Source organism: Pocillopora damicornis, chromosome 5 (assembly GCF_964200805.1).
Source record: "Pocillopora damicornis chromosome 5, jaPocDami1.2, whole genome shotgun sequence".
Classification (NCBI taxonomy): Eukaryota; Metazoa; Cnidaria; class Anthozoa; order Scleractinia; family Pocilloporidae; genus Pocillopora; species Pocillopora damicornis.
Window position 1 is genome coordinate 24,798,583 of NC_142674.1, and position 8,730 is coordinate 24,807,312.

General features: G+C 37.7%; 1 non-coding gene across 1 annotated transcript in view; it reads left to right on the forward strand.

The window, feature by feature from the left end:
* LOC113664356 (low-density lipoprotein receptor-related protein 4) overlaps window positions 1-8,730 on the forward strand; it is a 150,217-nt gene that overhangs the window by 96,265 nt on the left and 45,222 nt on the right. The window lies entirely within an intron of this gene.

An 8,730-nucleotide genomic window follows, 5' to 3' on the forward strand; every position in this document is an offset into this window, starting at 1 on the left:
TAAGGGAAAAGGCGGATGAAAAAGTAACCTTCAGGCACGCGTGCCTAGCGTGATAACTACAGCAATCGAATTTAAATTACGTTTAAGAATGTTTTGATCAAAGTCCTTTTCAGAGATAGAAACAAAACGTTAGATTTTAAAAAGCTATTTGAACAGACTGCAGAAATCTTTTTAAGAGAATCTATTCAATAAGTGCAACAGTTGGTTTTGATTTCCGTGTAAGTGTCAAAATGTTATCTAGCAGACAAGGCAAGAAACAAAAATGGCTCATGCGCAACCAGCCCTCAACTCTTAAAGAAGAATACGCAAGTGAAACCTTTGTGTTACGTATGTGGCGCTCACAAATTATCATCCATCGACATTGTGTCCTTTTGAATGGCGTCAATAACCGCAAACGTTACATTTTCGCGCTGATCCATGAAAGGTAGGCAGAGCTGTTTAGTCCTGGTCATGTGGAAAAATTATAAAGTGGGAAAGCAAACCGCATCAGCTCCTCCCCGGTCCTTAAGGAAATTTTTAAAGAGATTTCCAAATCAGCATGAGTGGGTTGTGGGGAAAGGGGCGGGGGAGTTTACTTGCACAACATTCTACATTTCTTCTATGCATACAAAGCAGACAACATCAAAGAAAATACTAAATTTGGCAATTTGCTATCTGCAGTGGCGTCTGGCGTGATATTTCAGGTAATTGGAGTATTCTCTTGAACAGAGGTCAACCATATTCGCATGTCCTCTTCTTGAAGGTTCTGCTCAATTTCTTCTTTTTTTTTTTTAAGTACATTCAAATAATTCTTGGAGCAGACAAGAAAAAAGTTCTAAATTGAGAGTTTTTCACCAGAAGAAAAATATTCGAACGATGAATTCAATATAAAGTTCACAATCTTCAGCAATAACACATAACTTATACTTTTTTCATCAAATGCACCGCTAGCTAAGAGCGCAGCAAAATAACACTAGAATGTGCCCTGACCCGTTCATCTTTTAAGAGCTAATGTCAGCATGCATCAGACAAACAGCGGCACATCACCCAAAATTTGCTTTCACTCCTACTTTCATATTTTGTAGCCCAATATGTCCTAATAATTGTGGTATAGTTATTTTGTGAAAATATATTTAGGTTTTCGAGAAATGATTTTTAAGTTCAACCGCTCAAATATGCAAAGTTTCACCGTGAATATTACCTGAGTTGTGTGACCTCATGTAACGAATTTACTTAACCTCCTGTATATTTGTGGACATAATCCTTTGTTTTATCATCTAATTTAATTCCCAGTCATTATTGTAGCTGACAAAGAAATAATATCTGACATACTTTTTCTTTGTCTAAAAGTAGCATTACGACGAAGCAGTTTTAACAATGACCGATATGACATAATCTACTGAGCCTCTCGCTTTTAAAAGACAAAAGAATGGTTAAAATGTTACTGAGACGAGTTGGATCTGCTATACATAACTTTAAACTAGGCTAGGTGAATTTAAGTATACTTACTATCGTCAAAGTTTTACGTTACTTTCTGTAGTCAACAAAACACTCGAGAACTCCAAAGGGAAATTCAGTCTAGCTTAGTCGCAATGCACATTAATAACATCCCTAAATAGATTCACCTTGCTGGCATTATATTAATTGTTTTATTGACAGCTATTGAATTTGCTTTGGTTTCATCATTGGTCAATTTTTTAACTGCAGCAAAATAACACTAGAATTTGCCCTGACCCGTTCATCTTTTAAGAGCTAATGTCAACATGCATCAGACAAACAGTGGCAAATCGCCCAAAATTTGCTTTCACTCCTACTTTCACATTTTGTAGCCCAATATGTGGTGTGGTTGGTTTTTATGAAAATATATGTTAGTTTTCGAGAAATTATTTTTTTAGTTCGACCGCTCAAATATGCAAATTTTCACCTTGAATATCACCTGAGTTGTGCGATCTTATGTAACGAATTTACTTAACCTCCGGTGTTTCTGTGAGCATAATCCTTTGTTTTATCATCTAAACTTATAGTTAGGGTAACTGACGCCAAACTTTTCTTCTTTTTTGTTTTTTGTCCCAATAAATTCCTCTTAGGTTAAAGAATCCCAAATGAGCAAATAAACGATATATTATGCAAAATTAAATTTTCTACAATTTTTTTTTTGACGCTTAATCGACGGCCATTTTGAAAACAGTATGATTCAGGTCACCTGATGTAATACGTCATACATGTGTAAGGCAGTGAAAAGCGTCACGTCAAGACCTGAAAGTAACGACTTCGTCCCGGCTGTTCAGCTGCTGCCGAAATTTCAGAGCGCAAAAAAAAAATATTTTTTTCCATTATGTTATAGGCCACCATTTAGATACGACGAAGTACGAAGTTAGAAATAAAATAACGAAGGCTGAATAATCGAGACGCGACGGATCGCATTTCTGTATTTGGAGCCACAGGTAATTTGCGCGCCATTCCAAACAGCTGTAAAGAAAACAATGTTCCCCGTTAGTTACCGGCCTAAAAACCGACTGGAAGAAATTACGTCGTTAGTTACTGATGTAAAATCTTACATATATACATCACCGACTGGAAGAAATTCGGCAAAAGATGTTTTCTTCCTCCCTCCACATTGATGGGCAGTTTCCACACTGACACCTTGAAATTAAAAAATCAGAAAAGTAGCAATTTTTTTAATGATGTTGAATAGAAGAAATAGAGAGCACAACTTGTGTGATTGGTTTCAGCAAAAGAAACAGTTTTCAGTTCTGTAACTGTTACAAACTTCAGAGATAACTCAAACTTTAGGCTACTTTACTTAATTTACAATTCTACATGCGCGAATGCTATTTTTTGCTGGATCGTGTTTTCAAGTAAAAGCCAAGAAATCTCCAATCGTTCGCCAAATTCATCACGGAAAACTTATTCCATCGCGTGTGAACGTGTATAACCCATCAAATTCACCTCCACAACTTTGTATGTTTGTATTTTCAGTAAGTGAAACCTTAGCTTCGGAAGGTACGTGCGTGTAGCATAAAAACACGTCGCTCCCATGGTATTCAAGAGTCTGCACATCTGGTTTTCTTTACTTGATCGCTCCTACATTTAATAAGCGACTGATTTTCAGATACTTTATTTACAATCGTAAATGCACTCACCACTCTCGCTTTCTTGATTAAGGCGGTTGCGGCCCTCGGGCTCTTGATCCTCTTCTGACTCTCGCGCTCTGTTTTAGGTTACGTTCGTCCTGGCGGTTCAAATTGCCAGGGCCTGATTTCGCCAACAGATTTATAAACCCTTTCATTATGTTCACCTTCCATCGAGGCCTCAAAATCCGAATAATCCGACCCCGAAATAGAACTGCTTTCACTTCAAGTACCATCCGCCATATTTACTTTACTTAATGTACACAAGTGTGACATGTAACGTCACATGGTCAAAATCTAGGCGTTTACGGCGGATGACTCACGAAGCTGCATTTAGGACAGTTTTCGCGGCGAAAAAGGCACAATAAGGCATACGAAGCACCTTGTATCTGTCTCAATGTGCTACCCGAGGCACTAAGACGGTACTCTAAAAAAATGACCTGATAAACAAGGTAAGAGTGTTATGTTAGATTTTATTACAAATTGTAGTGATTTATGCTAGTAAACAGCGGCGACAGATAGGCACACCATGTATATTTCATAGTCGCTAGCGAGTAAATTTTGCCGGACTTTGAGTTCGTCTCACGATAGAACAAGATAAATACACAAGGAAATGTTTATAGTAACTTTACAACCATCTTTTTGTCTTTTAAATGCTAGAAGCTCAGTGGATTATGTCATATTGGTCATTGTTAAAACTGTCTTTGTTTTGATGCAACTTTTCGACATAGGAAACGTATTTCGGACAAAAATATTCACCAAAAAATAAATATTTCTTTTCCAGCTTCAATAATGACAGGAATTTAAGTTTAGATAATAAAACAAAGGATTATGTTGACAGAATTTCCGGAGGTCAAGTAAATTCGTTAAAAGAGGTCACACAACTCAGGTGTATTTACCAAGTGCTGAAGTTTCCAAATAAGTTACTTAATATCATTGTTAAAGTTGAGTTTACTCCTTTTTGAGGCTGTCCTCAGCTTGATCATCTTGTTACATGTGAAAACATCAACTGCTATTCACAAATTCAAATAATTTCCTCAATCAAAAGTTATAATTTTTTAATAACCTGCCTCCTTTGATTGCAAAGGCAACAAAATCATCTGTGAAGCTATAATAAAAATAACCTTTCCATGTAAACAACCCATAATGAAGCATGATAAGGATGAATGTAATATCACACAGTTTGAATCAAAAATTAACTTAATGGTGAATAGGAAAAAGCTCCATGTATTTTTCCTGCTTTTATCATTCTAAATATTAGAAATCAATCATGCCACCACTTCAGTATGATTTTTTTCACCATGAGTACTTTTTCATCTATTTTTAGAGGAAATTAGCTAGTACAATTCAATAATTTTTTTCCCTCACAGGGTAAAGTTTACAGTTTTCCTCAATTCATTGTCTTCTGTTCATTTGTTTGTTTGCTTTCCTAACAGTCTTAACTATGGTTGCCAACAATCCATCTTGGAGCATATAAAATGTGTACAGTTATTAAAAAATGTGTAATCAGTTTTATACATGTAGAGTATTGCTTGAATTCGTGATTACGGTAGGTGCAAATGCCTAGTAAACATCAATCTATGGTTATCTATTCTTCCACCTTGGATGATGCCTTGCGTGCATAAAAATTGAAGTCTGGTGCCTTTAGTAGCTTTTTTGGCTACAAAGATCGACAAAGAACAACAGCCGCACCAAAAAATATTTTTCATGAAAGACACCACTATAATGGTAGGTACACACAACTGACATGTACAAGTGAAGCATGTCAAGCATTAAAGTATGATTATCAATTTGCTTTTCATTACTTGCAAATAGCTTATTTCTATCAGCATTGAAAACTTCTATATCCCCGCTTTCAAAGAAAAGCATTTCCCATGAGCATTTAAATATTAAAGACATATTAAGCTATCACTAACAGGTTTTTCCTAGCAAAATGAGATGAACTTAGCATTTGGTAATGATTAAAATAAAGCAGAATTAAACTCGTTCATGGAGTCCTAACTTTGACGTTAAAATAATCACCGGCAATGGTGCGTTACCCTCTGAAATCTGGAAGCGCGTCTTTTTCTGTGATCTTTGACGAAAAGACAGTGTTGCAGGGACAGTGTTGCATCTTTCTTCACATTTATCTATTCACTCAATTTCAAAATGATTGACTATTTCATTTCCCACATTTTCAACGGCCACATATATCAGAGACAAAAATGCGGGGACTGAAATGTGGGGCTGGACCGTGACGCCATGTTTCATGACGACGTATAGATGAAACTGTCTATGGTCCGGACTGATGATTAAGAACTTTTTATCGACATACACATTTGTTTTTTCAAGCAAGTGGAGGAGAAGGACAACCAGCGTTTCTCTGAGTCAAGACTGGCAGAGGAATTATCCTTCAGAATTTACGACACCAAGAGAGATATAATCGTGCAGCTCACTGATGTTGAGAGAGGCTGGGAATTGAAAAGGAAAGATTCTATGCAGATGAGGAACTCCATATTGGGGATTTCTATTGAAACATCTCAGTTGGCCTCCATTAACCCAAAGTGAGGCTTTCAGCTGAGGTATTTATGTCTAAAATTGCAAATTCCAATTGCTATTGGGGAGCGGGGATAACGCGCCGGTGAGAGCGCTCCCTCTCACCGCTGTGGCCTGTGTTCGATTCCTGGACCTTGTGTCACATTTGGGTCGACTTTGTTGTTGGTTTTCCTCCTTGCTCCGAGGGTTTTTCTCTGGGCCTTCAGGTTTCCTCCCTCCGCAAAAACCAACATTCCAAATTAAAATTCGACCTGGAAACAGTGGAAAAGAAGAGCCACCTCATAAAATGTCCACTGCTAAATTATTAGTATTATTACTAGTACTATTATTCCGACGTGAACATGCAAAAGGCCTATGCTGTTTTTAACGAGGGTAGCTTTTTTTCCACGGCCGTAGCGTATCCAGCCACATGTAGCATTAAGCAATTTCAGGCAATTACCAGATTTTCCCGACAGTTTGCCGGTTCTCATTTCTACCCCTACTGCACAGGGTAGAGTAAGGTACTAAGAGATTATCTTTAGGGAACAGTTTACCTGGTTTTTATACTATGTAAATCAAATTAACATTAGAAAGCTCCTCTCAACACGGCTACAGTACCGAAGCTCGACTGATGCGTTGTATATAATCATATAATCATTTCCTTTGTGATTTATCATAGACATACGATTCGGCAAAGCCTATGGGGGCTGTGTGGATGGATTTCGCACTAGAGATTCTTGTGACTTCGTTATGAAACCAGTAGACGGTCGAGTGCTGGGGGGCTTTTACTGTAAAATAAAGTTCTGGGAGGATGGCGATCCTTACGAACATATAATCCATCTGAATCCATATTTTGCGCCCGTGCTAAAGGTGATATTCTTTACAGAAGGTGATAACGGTTTTAGCCAATGAGATGGATTTAAACTTGCGTTCTATAACAACACAAATCAAAAAACCTCAGTCCCAGTCAAAGGCCTTTGAACTTGTCCCACAAACAAAACTTTTTTCCTGGTTTCAAGTCTCCTATCGTAAGCCCTATGATTAAAGACATATATACGAGTTGAAATCACATATAACTATTTATTTATAAGTTTTAAACACCGCCGGTGATATTCGGAAGAAAATAAAAGCTTTGATAATTTCCACAAGAAAAACTGAGTTTGAGGTCTGATTTAGTCACTGTGGATAAAATCTTAATTATTTTTGGTAAGTATGATAAAGTAAGTTTTGTTGTTTGTTTGTTTGTCTCAGAATTTTTTTTTTTATTCCACTTATAAGCCCCGCCTGATTGAAGTTTTGCCAATCTCGATGCCCTAAGAAGCCTGTTGCAGAGTGGCTCCTTGAATAACCGGAAAACCGCAATCTGTGAACATCTGATGTGATCTGTATATAACATAATAGATGTCATGTTTAGGGAACAAAAAGAAGAGTTCGATTGCTGGTTAATGTGATAGCCTGTAATTGCTTTTACTAACGTACTTGGTCCATGTCTGTTATCTGCTCTCTATTTTTTCATTTAATCCAAATATGATTCTTCTTAGTTTCAGTTTGAAAAGATTCTAATGGTAAAAAATTAATTCTGAGATAATTTGTAGTCACTAGTTAGAAAAAGTGTATACATTTGCTTTACAAATAGACTGATTTTCATTTGAGTGTTGAAAGAAATCATGATGATCATGCTGTCCCTTCCCCGGCTCTGTGATTGGTCCTGAAACCAAAACTGAAACCATACCAACTACGTCTTGGTTAACCACGACCTCGCGCGTCCTCTCTTTGTTTCCTTTATAACTTTGAGCTCTCCTTGGCTCCAGTTGTCTCCCATTGGGATTTCTATGGATTTAATCAATCGAAATGTGTTCGCAGAACAGTAGGGGCCGGTTATTGAAACGAGATCCAACCCAACTCGCGGTTTTACGCAAGCAGTGAACCTCGGTGATTCTCCATAGGAAGGTTGATTTCATTAAAATAAATGTCCTTCCACTATAAAGTTTCTGTTGTTACGCATAAATGTGCAAATAAATGTGTTAAAAGCCCATTTCCAACCTCGATCCAACGCGGTCGTTTGCTTTTGTTTTGAACCACCGCTTTTGTTTAAATAGCGCCTATGATTGATCAGTTATTTTACCTTGCCACGTTGTCTCAAAATAGCTTCTTCGTTTTCTTCGACGAGTTTGGTGAGCTTGTCAAAATAATTCTCTTCAATACAATAATTCTCTACAATACGTTTTAGTTCGGTATGGAATCAGGTGAATCCATTGATTTAATAGTTTCCGAGGCAGTAAACACTTATGGGTATGTTGTTGCCAAAGAGGAACACGAAAATCCTTGCCAGTATTCCGAGGAAGGTGAAAATGTTGATCCACCACGTTTTCATTCATACATCAATTTTTTTTTCTAAATGAAGTTTGCCATCCTTATTAAATAGGACCAAGGGTCAGTTGAAGTTTCCTGCCCGTGGAGAGCAGCTTGCGCTCGAAAGAGTGATCGAGATTGTTGTCCATGCAAAGCAGCAAATAAGAAATGTAACGCAAACTGCCAGTGTCGCTGACGTTCCTGCAATGAAGTGACTAAACATCCGGCAGCCAGACAAGGTCCTAAAATAACTAAACGTCCGGCATTCCGATAGTTTTTTCCATCTTTCTCTTTGAAATCCAAAACATATTTATACGAAAATGTTCTACCTTTATGTACAATCCTCCAGCGCTTCCAGGCAGCCAAAAATTTCGAACTTGATGTTTTTCGCCAACCCTGTCCATAGAGTACGAAGCCATCCAAGCGCTCAACACTTAGAAACTTTGCAATGACGTACACGGCCGAACACGATCCTTAAATAACTCCATGTTTCTCTTGGAAATACACCAATTTTCGTTAGAAAATATTCTAACTTTATTAGAATAAAGAACTACCGGACACGGTCTTCGAATAACTGAACGTCCGGTAGTCTGATATGTATATGTTATTTGCCGGCTGGGAGGTCCGTATGGTGAAAATACTGCCCGAGGCCGTAGGCCGAGGGCAGCATTTTCAAGACCGAGGTCACAGTTTTTCACCATACGGACCGACCCTTAGCCGGTAAATAACATTTTTATTGTTTTTAAACTTGACG